The 15,646-nt window shown below is 41.1% G+C and overlaps 6 non-coding genes across 6 annotated transcripts; all 6 read right to left on the reverse strand.

Moving 5' to 3' along the window:
• Positions 1–7,691: 7,691 nt before the first annotated feature.
• Positions 7,692–7,810, reverse strand: LOC121565222. The gene has a single exon (XR_006000473.2). It is a non-coding gene; the product is annotated as a 5S ribosomal RNA (ribosomal RNA).
• A 1,158-nt stretch (positions 7,811–8,968) lies between these two features.
• On the reverse strand, positions 8,969–9,087 carry LOC121565218. Its single transcript, XR_006000470.2, has one exon. It is a non-coding gene; the product is annotated as a 5S ribosomal RNA (ribosomal RNA).
• Positions 9,088–10,244: 1,157 nt separating this feature from the next.
• Positions 10,245–10,363, reverse strand: LOC121563156. Its single transcript, XR_005999786.2, has one exon. It is a non-coding gene; the product is annotated as a 5S ribosomal RNA (ribosomal RNA).
• Positions 10,364–11,524: 1,161 nt separating this feature from the next.
• LOC121565219 lies at positions 11,525–11,643 on the reverse strand. Its single transcript, XR_006000471.2, has one exon. It is a non-coding gene; the product is annotated as a 5S ribosomal RNA (ribosomal RNA).
• A 1,163-nt stretch (positions 11,644–12,806) lies between these two features.
• LOC121565221 lies at positions 12,807–12,925 on the reverse strand. Its single transcript, XR_006659515.1, has one exon. It is a non-coding gene; the product is annotated as a 5S ribosomal RNA (ribosomal RNA).
• A 1,158-nt stretch (positions 12,926–14,083) lies between these two features.
• Positions 14,084–14,202, reverse strand: LOC123486786. Its single transcript, XR_006659516.1, has one exon. It is a non-coding gene; the product is annotated as a 5S ribosomal RNA (ribosomal RNA).
• Positions 14,203–15,646: the final 1,444 nt, after the last annotated feature.

Here is a 15,646-nt window from a genome sequence, read left to right on the forward strand (position 1 = left end):
TGCCTGCCTGGCAGAATTATACCGTGATCATTTGCATCACTCCAGTTGCCATTTGTTCTACAGCAACACCGCTTAACCAAACAAAGGTCTCTTCCTGGTGCATGCTTGCATTTAAGGGTAACTACACCCCAACATCTAAATGTCTTACATTTTTCCCAGACCTCACAAATGGTCACCTGATAGGGTTTAAACATTGTTGTGGACATAGAACATCCAATTGTGCTGTTTTGCTATTAAAAAGGTGTACTTTTGAGAGCGAAAACCTGCCAAAACAGGGACAAACGGTCAACGGGGAAATCTAAACGGAGAAAAGGGAACTTGGGAATTAACGGAATCAGGCAAAACATTGAAGGGATTGTATAGTGCCCTAATGGACTACAGACATTGACTGTCTCCTAGACTAAAAACAAAGGCTGCATGTACTGCCTATATTTTGAGGGAAACGCACTGTCCATTATTTGATTTGATTTGATCAGGGCAGGGCAGCACACAAACTGCATTTAGTCCAATAACAATCCATGATATTATTAGGGTGATAAATAAAAAGCAGTTGCTCCATGACACAAGAGCACGCTCTACTGGGACAAAAAGCTTACAGCACCTGGTATTCCCAGGCGGTCTCCCATCCAAGTACTAACCAGGCCCGACCCTGCTTAGCTTCCGAGATCGGACGAGATCGGGCGTATTTTTTTTTCTCTTTTTATTATCAAAAAATTCAATTTTTTACAATATTTACAGTACAATATTACAATGAACAATACAGAAGACACTATCCTAACATAGGCAGGTGAACAATTCACCCCCTATCAAATCAAAGAACCCAAAGAAATAAAAATACAAAAAAAACTCAGACATGACTAAGACATAACAAATTCCACCCACAAAATAGGCAGATAAAAGCCACCCCCTATCAAATAAAAATAAACAAAGAAAATATTCAAAAAAATTCTTTCAAAAATTATAAGTGATTCCTCCACCATCCACCTTTGCAAACAACCCACACCCCTCAACAAAATGTTCATCAAAATCTTCCATCCCATAATTACACCATCCTTATTCACTAATCAACATAAAATACATAATCTAATATAGACATTAGACATACTCCATTTCAGAAGTTAACCCTAACTCCCCCTCCTCCCTCCTCCATAGACACTAAAGTACTCCCCTTTATAAACATACTTTCAAATTTCTCTAGTTTTGCATTATACATTAATTCCACCTGCTTTCTTAAACCTGCTTTAAAGATTACCCAGACATTCACCTTTTTCCCTTCAAAATGTTTCATATTCCTTCTACAGTAAATTGCATACCTCACAAAACTCAAAACAATATTCAACAGGTACACATTCACACCCAAACATTTCCCCATTACTCCAAATAATATTAACCTATCCCATGCAAAACTTTCTAAAAACTCTTTTCTCCAGTGCCTCCACAACAAAATTTTTACTTCCTTAAAAAAACCTGTCAGACTTGGACATTCAACAAATAAATGCAATAAAGACTCTGGCTTCATCATACACACATCACATTCCCGCCGTACATCGCGGTTTATCTGATGTAAAATAATATTTGTGTATATACGATTATGCCGTATCATAAAATCCATGTTCTCACAATTTCGTTTATTCCCAAACAAAACCAAATTCTCCCACATCAAAGAAACATCCAAATCAATAAACATTTTTCTCCACATCCTCTCAGCCGCAGGCCTCACACACACAGACTTCAACATACACTTGTACAATCTTTTCTGTGTTACTTTTGATAATACTTGTTTCCCCGATCCTTTACCCACATAGAGACTTGGCAGCACATACAAGTCCTCATATTCCCCCTCCCCATTTATCACTTTTATCCACTCACCCGGAATGCATAATTTAATTCTTTCGTATATCTGTAATACTAATTTTCTCTCCACTGTATCATCAAACTCCCACACAGTATCCAGAATTGCCTGCCCCCTTAAAAACCCCGGTATAACCTCGTAAAGAAAATCTTTTACCAATATTAACCCAGCCTTCATGAACATTTTGTTGTACAGCACCTTCCCACCACTCTCTATTTTCGGATTCAAAAACACAGGCTGATTAAATATGTTGTCCTTATTTGTACATGTGTACTCAATCTTAGGAAGAAATTCCCCCATGCCAAGAACACCTCTTTATAGAACTCAGGCAAACCCTCCAACATATCCTTCTTCCATGACATCAATAATCCACTTTCTTCACAACCCCCACTTCTGTACAAAAAATGTTTAAAAAACCTTTTCCATCCATAATCTACCTCCCCATATAAGTATTTTTGCACAGTTTTTATTCTCATTGCTTTTCTCTTCACATCCAGATCCACCAATTTCAACCCCCCATCCTTTAAATCCGAGATAAGAGTTGCCCTTGCAATCCTAGTCCCCTTCCCCTCCCATAGGAAATCTGTAACCAAACCATTGAATTCTTTTAACACCCATTGTGGCATATCCAACGAACCTAGAACATAGATACATTTGGATGCCACCAAAGAATTAATCACCACCACCTTCCCCCTCAAGAACAGTTTTCTTGCCTTCCAATAGGATAGAGTATGTTTTATTTTATTCAAAACCCCAGTCCATGTCTCATCTCTCGTCCCTTCTTTATCCACCCCCAAAACCACCCCTAAAGTCTTTATATAACCTTCAGCCTTTTTGAAAGGGAATCCACAGTCCACTTTTTCATCTATCCCCACATACATTATTTCAGATTTTTCAACATTAAGTTTTGCCCCTGATGCCTTGCCATATACCTCAAAACACTCCATTACATTCTTCACACTTTCAACATCTATCACAGTACATGTAGTATCATCCGCATATTGCTGTATAACACTCTCCCCCCCATCCGGTATCCGTATACCTCGAATTAATTTGTTTGCTTTAATCATTGCTGCAAGCGGCTCCACCGATAAACTATAAAGAGCAGCTGATAACGGACATCCCTGCCTAACAGATCTCTCCAGAGGAAAAGAATCTGTTAAAATCCCATTACATTTTACTCTGCTCCTTGCATATCCATTCAGTAGTCTAATCCAACCTATCATTCTTTCACCAAACCCAAATTTCCCAAGTGTACGCAGTAAAAAGGAATGATCAACTCTATCAAAAGCCTTATTTAGATCCAAACTCATCACAAACCCCCCTTCCTCCCCCATATGCTTTATCACATCCCTTATTGTTCCCACTGTGTCAGAAATATCCCTCCCTGGTACACTATATCCTTGTGTCTCTGCTATTACTCCTCCCATAACTTTTTTAACTCTATTAGCTAAGACCTTGGCTAAGATCTTATAATCACAATTTAAAAGTGTCAACGGTCGATAATTATCCAAATTTACACGACTCCCTTTATTTTTATACAGTATGGTTAAAACTCCTGTGGCCAGCGAATCTGGCACCACTTGAGTCTTTTCAATATATTCATACAGTTTTCTTAAAATTGGAGCCAACAAATCTGCAAAAGATTTATAAAATTCCGCAGTTAGGCCATCAGACCCCGGACTCCTATTGCAATTAGCATCTAATATGGCCTCCTTAATGTCAGTTAGACTCATATCTTCATCACACATGTTTTTTTCCCCTTCTGTTAACTTAGTATCCACGTGTTCAAGCACCTTATCCATACAGGAATCATTAACCTCTTCTTTTTTAAATAAGCATTCATAATATCTCTCGACCGTATCCAGAATCCCCACCAAATCATTAACCTTTTTCCCCTTTATCATTAATTAACTCCGTAATATAAATCTTCTCTTGTCTTCTTTTTTCTAAATTCAAGAAAAATGAAGTACACCTTTCCCCCTCTATCGCATATTGCACTCTACTCCTTACAATCGCCGCATTACATTTCTTCTTCTCATATTCATCAAGTGCATCCTTAGCCAGTAAATAATCCTCCACCCCATGACCTTCATCCTTTTCTATACACTCAAGTTCATGTTTAACCTTCTTACGTAGTTCCCTCTCCTTCTTTTTCAAAAAATAATTCCTCTTAACAGCATATTTTATAGTCAATTCCTTACATTTGGTTTTCAGCTCCTCCCACCACAACCCCATATTCACCTCCATTAACTGTTGTCTTTTGGCCTCCCCAATACATTCTGATATCATCTCAATATAATTTTCCTCCTCTAGCAAGCTATTATTTAAACACCACAGCCCACCAGATTTAGTATGTGTCCTTACTCCACAAGAAAATACCACCGCCGCATGATCACTAAAAGCTGTAAAAACATACTTAATTTCTTTCATAAAATTCCTTAAACCCTCATTTACTAAAACCAGATCTATTCGCGTCTGTTTCAACTCCCCTAAAACCACCTGCCTTCTAGAAATTCCTCTCTTGTTCGGATTCTCCTCCCTCCATATATCAATCAAACTGTTTTCAAACATAATCTTCCTTAAGACCCCCCTAGATACGTCATTTCTAAAAATAGCTCCCCTTTTCATATCTAATCTATTCATTTTTACATTAAAATCCCCTACTAAAATACAGTTACCCTTGCACCATTTCCCTAATTCTAAAAATAAATTATTTCGCTCTATCTCATTATTCGGCGCATAAATATTTATAATCCTAAAAACCCTATTCATATATTCAAAATCCAAAATTAAAATCCTCCCATTATTATCATTATATATCTTCTTCACATTTTCTACTACATCCTTCCTTAATAAAATTGCAACCCCACTTGAATTTCCCCTGCCATTGTTAACATAAATAAAATCCCTCCATATTTTTTTAACTCCTAAAACACATGCATTATCCCAGTGCGTCTCTTGAATACATAAAATATCTGAATTCTTCATTTGTACTATTCTATTAAATTTTCCCATAGTTCTCAAACCATTTGCATTTATTGACATTATATTTACCATTCTAATAAATAATAAAATAGTAAAATATAATTTCATTATCCTCTACCTGTTATCCAGTTTCTTTCCTCTTCCCCCCTTTCCCTCTCCCTCTTCCCCCCGCTTTCCTCTTCCTGTATCCTTCCCTCGTTCTTTCACTCTTTTCTCCATCATCCGTGTCCGATATCTCCTCCAAGTCCATGTTATCCAGCCAACTCAACTTCTTGTCACCCTCATCCGTTGTGCTCCCCATGTTCATCTCCGTCTCTGGTATTGTCATCGTTGTGCTCCCCGTGTTCATCTCCGTCTCATGTATAGCCGTCGTTGTCGTTTCTGTTATTGTTCTCAAACTCGAACCCCTCTCCATTTCTTCACCCCCCGAGGTACTTGTTAGTACTGTGCTATCCCCCAAAACCTGTGAGTCCCCGTGCTTCCCCCCAGTCCACTCCCCCCCCTCCTCCTGAAAACTCCCTCTTCTTATTTCTGAGTCCATACTACTCCCAATTTCATTCATCTTCTGGTCCTTCTCCCTTCTTCCTTCCTCCGTCTCTCCACTCTCCACCACGTCCTCTCCTCCATCTTCTTCTCCTTCTTGCGACAATACAACTGCTTCCTCGAATAGTGCTTGACTCCCCTCTTCAGCCATAACCTCTCCACAGTTGCACTCCGCCAATCTCTTTCTGCATCCACCACAGAAATTCCTTTCCTTCTCTCCGACACATTCTCTCGCATAGTGTCCTTGCTTGCCACATTTGAAACACTTAAATTCAGGGCAGTCTTTAACTATGTGCCCGGGTTGAATACACAACCGACACACTCTGACCTGTTTGTCATGAAGGACCCTAAAATATTCTGCTCCCTCCAACGTCTCAATTCTTGTAGAGTAAGGCAATGATGTCACTTTTTCTGTGAACTTGACTTTGCAAAAACGTGTCCCATCAACCACCTCCGTTCCTGGCCAAACTCTCCTCCTTATCTCCGAAACGGCTGCCACTCCCCAGCTACTCAGCTTGCCCAGTATCACACCATCTTCTACATATACTGGGAGATTCATAAAAGACACCACCAATTCCTTCACATTAACATCTCTCGCCAAAATCCTGGTGTCCTTTATCCATATTCCATCCATTAAACGTTCTTTTCCTTTTCCGTTTCTCATCGTAACTTCATACTTCTTTTCTCCTTTCATTCGGCATCCCACCACCTCTCCACACCCCTCCTTAATTGCTCGTAGTAGTTCCATTGTCGTCACTTTGTCTTCTCCTACCAACTCAATTGCCACCGTGTATTCTTTGCCATATTTCATTCCTTCTTTATCTTCATTTTTCTTCCGTTGCGCCCTTTCGTTGTCTTTGTCCATTCCGTTTGTCATTTCCATGTTGTCCGTCATAGTGATTCAAAAAAAGAATCCGAAAAGAGAAAACTCTCCCCCAAGCAGCAAAACTGCAAGGGGGGAAGACTAACCAAACTTAAAACTATTCAACTGCAAGAACAAACAAAAAATATATTTCGAAATCCAAATAATTAACAAAAATAGCTCTCGAGCAAACACTCTTCAGCAAACACTCACTCACAGCTCAAACCTCGCACCTGTCGTCACTTCTCCAATCAGGATGGGCGTATTCAGGCTGGTATGGCCGTAAGCGAGGGAACAACTCTTGGTACACTATATAAAGTCAATGTGTCACTCACTCTGAAAGGGACACAGAAACGTATCCACTTTGTGACACAAACTGAAGAAGCTCAACCCCTGCTTACATTTCCAATATATATATATATATTTGAGTCTTGTTGGGGGGGGGGAAGAGGGCATATCCTATGTTGATTTATGACAAGTTCATTGACTAGGGCCCTATAAAATAGGCGTTGCGGACCGAATCACGGAATCCAGACATTAAACCGAAATTCAACAATATTCAAACATTTATTGAACTTAGTAAGAAATCAACTAAATCTATTCAACTTGTTAGAAAACGCATTCATTTGCCCAAGTCAATCATAAGACATGAACAAAATGCATCAGTGATTCGTATTTCCATGAACTTTCTGAAACGGCACAGGAATGCCCCTGTCTGTGTGCATGTGTGCGGTGCGCGCGTATGTCTACACTTTGTGTAGCCGTTAGCGATGATGCTAATGATAACCTTCTTCTGGTAGGGAAGGAATGGCTTTCCCCAAAACCTTCGCAAGTAAATGTTAACTACAAAGTAGCCTATGCCTGCATGGCAGAATTATACCGTGATCATTTGCATCACTCCAGTTGCCATTTGTTCTACAGCAACACCGCTTAACCAAACAAAGGTCTCTTCCTGGTGCATGCTTGCATTTAAGGGTAACTACACCCCAACATCTAAATGTCTTACATTTTTCCCAGACCTCACAAATGGTCACCTGATAGGGTTTAAACATTGTTGTGGACATAGAACATCCAATTGTGCTGTTTTGCTATTAAAAAGGTGTACTTTTGAGAGCGAAAACCTGCCAAAACAGGGACAAACGGTCAACGGGGAAATCTAAACGGAGAAAAGGGAACTTGGGAATTAACGGAATCAGGCAAAACATTGAAGGGATTGTATAGTGCCCTAATGGACTACAGACATTGACTGTCTCCTAGACTAAAAACAAAGGCTGCATGTACTGCCTATATTTTGAGGGAAACGCACTGTCCATTATTTGATTTGATTTGATCAGGGCAGGGCAGCACACAAACTGCATTTAGTCCAATAACAATCCATGATATTATTAGGGTGATAAATAAAAAGCAGTTGCTCCATGACACAAGAGCACGCTCTACTGGGACAAAAGCTTACAGCACCTGGTATTCCCAGGCGGTCTCCCATCCAAGTACTAACCAGGCCCGACCCTGCTTAGCTTCCGAGATCGGACGAGATCGGGCGTATTCAGGCTGGTATGGCCGTAAGCGAGGGAACAACTCTTGGTACACTATATAAAGTCAATGTGTCACTCACTCTGAAAGGGACACAGAAACGTATCCACTTTGTGACACAAACTGAAGAAGCTCAACCCCTGCTTACATTTCCAATATATATATATATATATTTGAGTCTTGTTGGGGGGGGAAGAGGGCATATCCTATGTTGATTTATGACAAGTTCATTGACTAGGGCCCTATAAAATAGGCGTTGCGGACCGAATCACGGAATCCAGACATTAAACCGAAATTCAACAATATTCAAACATTTATTGAACTTAGTAAGAAATCAACTAAATCTATTCAACTTGTTAGAAAACGCATTCATTTGCCCAAGTCAATCATAAGACATGAACAAAATGCATCAGTGATTCGTATTTCCATGAACTTTCTGAAACGGCACAGGAATGCCCCTGTCTGTGTGCATGTGTGCGGTGCGCGCGTATGTCTACACTTTGTGTAGCCGTTAGCGATGATGCTAATGATAACCTTCTTCTGGTAGGGAAGGAATGGCTTTCCCCAAAACCTTCGCAAGTAAATGTTAACTACAAAGTAGCCTATGCCTGCCTGGCAGAATTATACCGTGATCATTTGCATCACTCCAGTTGCCATTTGTTCTACAGCAACACCGCTTAACCAAACAAAGGTCTCTTCCTGGTGCATGCTTGCATTTAAGGGTAACTACACCCCAACATCTAAATGTCTTACATTTTTCCCAGACCTCACAAATGGTCACCTGATAGGGTTTAAACATTGTTGTGGACATAGAACATCCAATTGTGCTGTTTTGCTATTAAAAAGGTGTACTTTTGAGAGCGAAAACCTGCCAAAACAGGGACAAACGGTCAACGGGGAAATCTAAACGGAGAAAAGGGAACTTGGGAATTAACGGAATCAGGCAAAACATTGAAGGGATTGTATAGTGCCCTAATGGACTACAGACATTGACTGTCTCCTAGACTAAAAACAAAGGCTGCATGTACTGCCTATATTTTGAGGGAAACGCACTGTCCATTATTTGATTTGATTTGATCAGGGCAGGGCAGCACACAAACTGCATTTAGTCCAATAACAATCCATGATATTATTAGGGTGATAAATAAAAAGCAGTTGCTCCATGACACAAGAGCACGCTCTACTGGGACAAAAGCTTACAGCACCTGGTATTCCCAGGCGGTCTCCCATCCAAGTACTAACCAGGCCCGACCCTGCTTAGCTTCCGAGATCGGACGAGATCGGGCGTATTCAGGCTGGTATGGCCGTAAGCGAGGGAACAACTCTTGGTACACTATATAAAGTCAATGTGTCACTCACTCTGAAAGGGACACAGAAACGTATCCACTTTGTGACACAAACTGAAGAAGCTCAACCCCTGCTTACATTTCCAATATATATATATATATATTTGAGTCTTGTTGGGGGGGAAGAGGGCATATCCTATGTTGATTTATGACAAGTTCATTGACTAGGGCCCTATAAAATAGGCGTTGCGGACCGAATCACGGAATCCAGACATTAAACCGAAATTCAACAATATTCAAACATTTATTGAACTTAGTAAGAAATCAACTAAATCTATTCAACTTGTTAGAAAACGCATTCATTTGCCCAAGTCAATCATAAGACATGAACAAAATGCATCAGTGATTCGTATTTCCATGAACTTTCTGAAACGGCACAGGAATGCCCCTGTCTGTGTGCATGTGTGCGGTGCGCGCGTATGTCTACACTTTGTGTAGCCGTTAGCGATGATGCTAATGATAACCTTCTTCTGGTAGGGAAGGAATGGCTTTCCCCAAAACCTTCGCAAGTAAATGTTAACTACAAAGTAGCCTATGCCTGCATGGCAGAATTATACCGTGATCATTTGCATCACTCCAGTGGCCATTTGTTCTACAGCAACACCGCTTAACCAAACAAAGGTCTCTTCCTGGTGCATGCTTGCATTTAAGGGTAACTACACCCCAACATCTAAATGTCTTACATTTTTCCCAGACCTCACAAATGGTCACCTGATAGGGTTTAAACATTGTTGTGGACATAGAACATCCAATTGTGCTGTTTTGCTATTAAAAAGGTGTACTTTTGAGAGCGAAAACCTGCCAAAACAGGGACAAACGGTCAACGGGGAAATCTAAACGGAGAAAAGGGAACTTGGGAATTAACGGAATCAGGCAAAACATTGAAGGGATTGTATAGTGCCCTAATGGACTACAGACATTGACTGTCTCCTAGACTAAAAACAAAGGCTGCATGTACTGCCTATATTTTGAGGGAAACGCACTGTCCATTATTTGATTTGATTTGATCAGGGCAGGGCAGCACACAAACTGCATTTAGTCCAATAACAATCCATGATATTATTAGGGTGATAAATAAAAAGCAGTTGCTCCATGACACAAGAGCACGCTCTACTGGGACAAAAGCTTACAGCACCTGGTATTCCCAGGCGGTCTCCCATCCAAGTACTAACCAGGCCCGACCCTGCTTAGCTTCCGAGATCGGACGAGATCGGGCGTATTCAGGCTGGTATGGCCGTAAGCGAGGGAACAACTCTTGGTACACTATATAAAGTCAATGTGTCACTCACTCTGAAAGGGACACAGAAACGTATCCACTTTGTGACACAAACTGAAGAAGCTCAACCCCTGCTTACATTTCCCAATATATATATATATATATTTGAGTCTTGTTGGGGGGGAAGAGGGCATATCCTATGTTGATTTATGACAAGTTCATTGACTAGGGCCCTATAAAATAGGCGTTGGCGGACCGAATCACGGAATCCAGACATTAAACCGAAATTCAACAATATTCAAACATTTATTGAACTTAGTAAGAAATCAACTAAATCTATTCAACTTGTTAGAAAACGCATTCATTTGCCCAAGTCAATCATAAGACATGAACAAAATGCATCAGTGATTCGTATTTCCATGAACTTTCTGAAACGGCACAGGAATGCCCCTGTCTGTGTGCATGTGTGCGGTGCGCGCGTATGTCTACACTTTGTGTAGCCGTTAGCGATGATGCTAATGATAACCTTCTTCTGGTAGGGAAGGAATGGCTTTCCCCAAAACCTTCGCAAGTAAATGTTAACTACAAAGTAGCCTATGCCTGCATGGCAGAATTATACCGTGATCATTTGCATCACTCCAGTTGCCATTTGTTCTACAGCAACACCGCTTAACCAAACAAAGGTCTCTTCCTGGTGCATGCTTGCATTTAAGGGTAACTACACCCCCAACATCTAAATGTCTTACATTTTTCCCAGACCTCACAAATGGTCACCTGATAGGGTTTAAACATTGTTGTGGACATAGAACATCCAATTGTGCTGTTTTGCTATTAAAAAGGTGTACTTTTGAGAGCGAAAACCTGCCAAAACAGGGACAAACGGTCAACGGGGAAATCTAAACGGAGAAAAGGGAACTTGGGAATTAACGGAATCAGGCAAAACATTGAAGGGATTGTATAGTGCCCTAATGGACTACAGACATTGACTGTCTCCTAGACTAAAAACAAAGGCTGCATGTACTGCCTATATTTTGAGGGAAACGCACTGTCCATTATTTGATTTGATTTGATCAGGGCAGGGCAGCACACAAACTGCATTTAGTCCAATAACAATCCATGATATTATTAGGGTGATAAATAAAAAGCAGTTGCTCCATGACACAAGAGCACGCTCTACTGGGACAAAAAGCTTACAGCACCTGGTATTCCCAGGCGGTCTCCCATCCAAGTACTAACCAGGCCCGACCCTGCTTAGCTTCCGAGATCGGACGAGATCGGGCGTATTCAGGCTGGTATGGCCGTAAGCGAGGGAACAACTCTTGGTACACTATATAAAGTCAATGTGTCACTCACTCTGAAAGGGACACAGAAACGTATCCACTTTGTGACACAAACTGAAGAAGCTCAACCCCTGCTTACATTTCCAAATATATATATATATATATATTTGAGTCTTGTGTGGGGGGGGAAGAGGGCATATCCTATGTTGATTTATGACAAGTTCATTGACTAGGGCCCTATAAAATAGGCGTTGCGGACCGAATCACGGAATCCAGACATTAAACCGAAATTCAACAATATTCAAACATTTATTGAACTTAGTAAGAAATCAACTAAATCTATTCAACTTGTTAGAAAACGCATTCATTTGCCCAAGTCAATCATAAGACATGAACAAAATGCATCAGTGATTCGTATTTCCATGAACTTTCTGAAACGGCACAGGAATGCCCCTGTCTGTGTGCATGTGTGCGGTGCGCGCGTATGTCTACACTTTGTGTAGCCGTTAGCGATGATGCTAATGATAACCTTCTTCTGGTAGGGAAGGAATGGCTTTCCCCAAAACCTTCGCAAGTAAATGTTAACTACAAAGTAGCCTATGCCTGCCTGGCAGAATTATACCGTGATCATTTGCATCACTCCAGTGGCCATTTGTTCTACAGCAACACCGCTTAACCAAACAAAGGTCTCTTCCTGGTGCACGCTTGCATTTAAGGGTAACTACACCCCAACATCTAAATGTCTTACATTTTTCCCAGACCTCACAAATGGTCACCTGATAGGGTTTAAACATTGTTGTGGACATAGAACATCCAATTGTGCTGTTTTGCTATTAAAAAGGTGTACTTTTGAGAGCGAAAACCTGCCAAAACAGGGACAAACGGTCAACGGGGAAATCTAAACGGAGAAAAGGGAACTTGGGAATTAACGGAATCAGGCAAAACATTGAAGGGATTGTATAGTGCCCTAATGGACTACAGACATTGACTGTCTCCTAGACTAAAAACAAAGGCTGCATGTACTGCCTATATTTTGAGGGAAACGCACTGTCCATTATTTGATTTGATTTGATCAGGGCAGGGCAGCACACAAACTGCATTTAGTCCAATAACAATCCATGATATTATTAGGGTGATAAATAAAAAGCAGTTGCTCCATGACACAAGAGCACGCTCTACTGGGACAAAAAGCTTACAGCACCTGGTATTCCCAGGCGGTCTCCCATCCAAGTACTAACCAGGCCCGACCCTGCTTAGCTTCCGAGATCGGACGAGATCGGGCGTATTCAGGCTGGTATGGCCGTAAGCGAGGGAACAACTCTTGGTACACTATATAAAGTCAATGTGTCACTCACTCTGAAAGGGACACAGAAACGTATCCACTTTGTGACACAAACTGAAGAAGCTCAACCCCTGCTTACATTTCCAATATATATATATATATATTTGAGTCTTGTTGGGGGGGGAAGAGGGCATATCCTATGTTGATTTATGACAAGTTCATTGACTAGGGCCCTATAAAATAGGCGTTGCGGACCGAATCACGGAATCCAGACATTAAACCGAAATTCAACAATATTCAAACATTTATTGAACTTAGTAAGAAATCAACTAAATCTATTCAACTTGTTAGAAAACGCATTCATTTGCCCAAGTCAATCATAAGACATGAACAAAATGCATCAGTGATTCGTATTTCCATGAACTTTCTGAAACGGCACAGGAATGCCCCTGTCTGTGTGCATGTGTGCGGTGCGCGCGTATGTCTACACTTTGTGTAGCCGTTAGCGATGATGCTAATGATAACCTTCTTCTGGTAGGGAAGGAATGGCTTTCCCCAAAACCTTCGCAAGTAAATGTTAACTACAAAGTAGCCTATGCCTGCCTGGCAGAATTATACCGTGATCATTTGCATCACTCCAGTGGCCATTTGTTCTACAGCAACACCGCTTAACCAAACAAAGGTCTCTTCCTGGTGCACGCTTGCATTTAAGGGTAACTACACCCCAAAATCTAAATGTCTTACATTTTTCCCAGACCTCACAAATGGTCACCTGATAGGGTTTAAACATTGTTGTGGACATAGAACATCCAATTGTGCTGTTTTGCTATTAAAAAGGTGTACTTTTGAGAGCGAAAACCTGCCAAAACAGGGACAAACGGTCAACGGGGAAATCTAAACGGAGAAAAGGGAACTTGGGAATTAACGGAATCAGGCAAAACATTGAAGGGATTGTATAGTGCCCTAATGGACTACAGACATTGACTGTCTCCTAGACTAAAAACAAAGGCTGCATGTACTGCCTATATTTTGAGGGAAACGCACTGTCCATTATTTGATTTGATTTGATCAGGGCAGGGCAGCACACAAACTGCATTTAGTCCAATAACAATCCATGATATTATTAGGGTGATAAATAAAAAGCAGTTGCTCCATGACACAAGAGCACGCTCTACTGGGACAAAAGCTTACAGCACCTGGTATTCCCAGGCGGTCTCCCATCCAAGTACTAACCAGGCCCGACCCTGCTTAGCTTCCGAGATCGGACGAGATCGGGCGTATTCAGGCTGGTATGGCCGTAAGCGAGGGAACAACTCTTGGTACACTATATAAAGTCAATGTGTCACTCACTCTGAAAGGGACACAGAAACGTATCCACTTTGTGACACAAACTGAAGAAGCTCAACCCCTGCTTACATTTCCCATATATATATATATATATATTTGAGTCTTGTTGGGGGGAAGAGGGCATATCCTATGTTGATTTATGACAAGTTCATTGACTAGGGCCCTATAAAATAGGCGTTGCGGACCGAATCACGGAATCCAGACATTAAACCGAAATTCAACAATATTCAAACATTTATTGAACTTAGTAAGAAATCAACTAAATCTATTCAACTTGTTAGAAAACGCATTCATTTGCCCAAGTCAATCATAAGACATGAACAAAATGCATCAGTGATTCGTATTTCCATGAACTTTCTGAAACGGCACAGGAATGCCCCTGTCTGTGTGCATGTGTGCGGTGCGCGACGTATGTCTACACTTTGTGTAGCCGTTAGCGATGATGCTAATGATAACCTTCTTCTGGTAGGGAAGGAATGGCTTTCCCCAAAACCTTCGCAAGTAAATGTTAACTACAAAGTAGCCTATGCCTGCCTGGCAGAATTATACCGTGATCATTTGCATCACTCCAGTGGCCATTTGTTCTACAGCAACACCGCTTAACCAAACAAAGGTCTCTTCCTGGTGCACGCTTGCATTTAAGGGTAACTACACCCCAAAATCTAAATGTCTTACATTTTTCCCAGACCTCACAAATGGTCACAAATGGCTTGGTAGAGCAGTCTGTGCTGTGCTGTGGTCGGGAGAGGTTGTGTTTTCTCTAGCAGGAGGTAAGCTTGAGGTAAGCTTGGCTTCTTATATGGTGTTGAGTAAAGCTTAAACCATGCATTTGATCGTAGGTAGGTAGTTGTAGTTAGGTATTGTAGGTAGTTTATTTAGGTAGTTATTGTAGGTTTCCGTAGGTAATTATTGTAGGTAAGTATTGTTTACGGCGGAGCCCGGAGAAAGCACGAGGCTAGCTAGCTAGCGGGTAGCTACTGGTAATGCGTTTAGCAACGTGGAGAGTTGTTTCCAATGTTAATGTGCTAGCTAGCCAACGTTTAATTTTTGCTGCGTTATGAAAGGAACTAGACACGGACACGAATTATCTGTTTAGTGTGTTAACACACTATTGGTAGTTTGTTGTAACCAAGTATTGGTGCTAAACTGTGTGTTATTGGATGCTAGCATGCTAGTTAGCCATGGCGTCATAGTTAGGCATCGTGGGCTGTTGTGGGTAGTTACTGTAGGTTAGCATTGTTTTTCGGCGGTGCCGGTCTAGCACCGAAGCTAGCTAGCTAGCCGTTCTTCAAACAAAGTCAACACAGTGGCCATTGCTAGCTAGCCAACACGACCAGCTAACTGTACTGTAGTAGCTAAATACAATATACTTATGCTAGCTAGCCAACCTTTAATTATTG

This window comes from Coregonus clupeaformis, unplaced genomic scaffold, assembly GCF_020615455.1.
Source record: "Coregonus clupeaformis isolate EN_2021a unplaced genomic scaffold, ASM2061545v1 scaf1320, whole genome shotgun sequence".
In the NCBI taxonomy this organism is placed as follows: domain Eukaryota; kingdom Metazoa; phylum Chordata; class Actinopteri; order Salmoniformes; family Salmonidae; genus Coregonus; species Coregonus clupeaformis.